Raw genomic sequence first — 3002 nt, 5'->3', positions numbered from 1 at the left:
TTCTCAGCTACCTAGCACAATTTCTTTCTTGTCAAATGCCAAGAAAAGTATACACAGTAGTTGCTTGTGGGTCTTTGATTTCCCTTTATTTGCCTTCAGTTTGTAGACATGTTGTCACAATTCCCATAGATGCATGCAGAATTCAGTAGAAATTTGCTTCATTATTTTAGCAAGTGATAAGAACATATGACATAGGTATTTAAGGTGTCATTCCATGTGGAGCTGGAGTTTTCTTTCTAGGCTAAGTTGGTACCTTGCCTTATAAAGTTAGGTGATTTATATATTGTCCTATTTCCCGCCTAAAAAAAGTTACATCCCTAACGTAAACTTGTCATTGTTAATGTGGGGAATGAATTATGAGCCCGACTCCTGTGAAAAGCATGTTTAATTGTCGAAGGTTACTCTCTTAGGAAATGCTTCTTTGGTTGTACAATATATCTTGAATTAAGTTTTGGACTTTTAATTTCTGCAAGACAATAGGTTAAGTCCCTGAATTAATTTATCTTTGAGGTTTCTATTTGTTTACTGGTTGCAAAGCATAACTTCCCTGTTCAAGGGAAAATTTACAGGAACTAATATACAGAATCCTATATTGTATTAGGCGTGATCGTTTATCTGTTGTAATGTTTTACACAAGTGTTAGAGTTTAAGAAAAGTGCTTTCTTCCTAAACAAGCTCTTTGAGTAAGATGATATGATGAGAAATTTGAGGCAAGTCTTTATACTGTACATCCTTCTTATTTGGCGACTGATTATACGAGATTTAATGAACAGAAAGTCCAGAATGATGTCTTTGAACACATGAAATCCTTGAGCTAGATCCAATGTGATTTGTAGCAGAGGTCAGAACCCCCAAAGCATAATCTTATATGCCAGATTACCTGGTCATATGCTTTTTGATGGCATAACGGGCAAGGTGACGACACTTAAGTTTAAGGTATGTAGAAGAAGTCTATGTTGTGTTTGTTAGGACTTAGGAAGGTATAAGCAGGGGCCTTAAATCTTATAGAAAAGACTTAGAACTGCATTGAACTGTATACACTCAAGCAGTGCAATTACCGGTGAGGTTTAAGGACATTGGCCGGAACTGTTTAGGAAAAATTGCCTTACAGATGAACCAGGATGTTATTTTAGAAAGTTATCAGGATCATTAAAGTGATCCTGATGTGTTTATGAACAACGATTTTAGGTTAATAATTAAGCTGCTTAAATTATGAATGGTAAATGATGGCAGATTCATATCCTTGCTAAAATCTTGCTGAGAAAGGTGAAAAATCATCAATTAGGAATGACAGAACAAATCGAAGTGTGTATACTAACATAAAATAAAACATGCTCAACTAAGTTTGGATTCCTATATATCAATGATATCTTAAATACACATAATAGTGTGAATAATAAGTATATGCAGGTATACGACGCTATGTTTGGTTTCTTTGGATTGTAGCAGTGATTCCCCAACTCTTCAAAAGTCATATAGAATTGAAGAGTCTTGAGGGAACTCCTCAACTCCAGACTTTCAGGTTGCATATATTTAATTTAATGGACTGCTTACCTTCCAAATATTTTCAATCTTTGACAACGCAATGCTAAATTAGGATTAGTATGGATTAGTTTTTGGTAATTTGCCATTTCTGGACGCACTGATGATGAATTTACAAAGAAAGTTATTGTTATTTCATCTTACACTGCACTTTTAACATGCAAATGTAAACTTGCATGTCTGAGCATAGATTGCCATTAATTCTGCTGAAGATAGCCCTCCAGCTTACATAAACCTTAACATACAGATAGTAATAATTCTTAATAAACTGCCATGATTCTACATAGCAATTTATGTTCCTGTCTTATTGTAGTCATGTTTATTCTAGAGGGAGCATCTTATTGTAGTCAAGTTTATTCTAAAGGGAGCATCTTGTCTCAGGGGTGTATCAGATATTTCGGCTCCATCATGGCAGATGGGGACTCTGCACCTTTCGATGGGATGTTGGTGGCTTTGGTGGCACTTGTGAGTTTATTATATTTGCTGTTGGTGGCTTTGGTGGCACTCGTGAGTTTATATTTACTGTTGGTGGCTTTGGTGGCACTCGTGAGTTTATATTTACTGTTGGTGGCTTTGGTGGCACTTGTGAGTTTATTATATTTGCTGTTGGTGGCTTTGGTGGCACTCGTGAGTTTATATTTGCTGTTGGTGGCTTTGGTGGCACTTGTGAGTTTATATTTGTTGTTTGGTACGAGCATTTACACTCACTATTAACACAGGGGCATCCTGTTATTCTGCAGTCGTATGAGCTGGAACACGATTGACCCACTGGTAAACCTGCTTAAACAAACAAAGCAGTTAAATTGTGCAACTAAAAATGCTTTATAGAATAGTCAAGGTAAAATAGAAATGTTAGCAGATAGCTTTGTTTACCAATTGCAATAACAAAGAGGAGCACCAACAGTGCTGATTTGACAGTCTTTTCCATGTCTTTGGATACTTAGGAAGCTTTTCGGACTTAAGTTGGTTGAAATTTATTTTGCTTTATTGTTTATGAGGATCTGTTTGTCTTCTATTTATAGAGGTTTGAAAAGCACTCAAAACGTGTTAGAGCACTATTTCACGTATCTTTAAATTTAGGCTTGTAAGTAATTACATTGGTAAGTAGAACTTTCTGGTATGTTATGTTGGCTTAGGGAGATGGGAACTTCTCTTTTTGTATAGAAGAGATTTTTGGTGATGGACATCAATTAGAAAAGTTGCTTTTACTTTTTAACTCATATGTCTTCAGAATTCTGTTAGGAAGTGAGAAGAACGTGAAGTATAAAGACTTAAGAGGTCATGTGTGTCCTGCGCAGGTTGGACTTTAATCCTACTTTCTAGACTAAGCTACCGGCTTTCGTTGTCAGTAGAAGATATAACCACCACAACACCCTTACTATGAGGTCGGAGTGATGAGAATCGAACCCCCAACAATGGAGAATTCTCTTACTGCCTTTTCTTGTTAACTATAGTTCTTC

The 3002-nt window shown here is 36.1% G+C and overlaps 1 long non-coding RNA gene across 1 annotated transcript; it reads right to left on the bottom strand.

Annotated features, from left to right (window-relative positions):
• Positions 1 to 1332: 1332 nt before the first annotated feature.
• On the bottom strand, positions 1333 to 2564 carry LOC145639696 (uncharacterized). Its single transcript, XR_014114928.1, has 2 exons — positions 2416 to 2564; positions 1333 to 2319 (listed from the first exon to the last, which is right to left on the bottom strand). It is a non-coding gene; the product is annotated as an uncharacterized LOC145639696 (long non-coding RNA).
• Between the last annotated feature and the right edge of the window lie 438 nt (positions 2565 to 3002).

The sequence above is a fragment of the Chenopodium album genome, chromosome 1 (genome assembly GCF_948465745.1).
Source record: "Chenopodium album chromosome 1, dcCheAlbu1.1, whole genome shotgun sequence".
NCBI classification, from domain to species: Eukaryota; Viridiplantae; Streptophyta; class Magnoliopsida; order Caryophyllales; family Amaranthaceae; genus Chenopodium; species Chenopodium album.
Note: the sequence above shows the minus strand (reverse complement) of the source record. Positions and strands in the feature narration are given on the sequence as shown.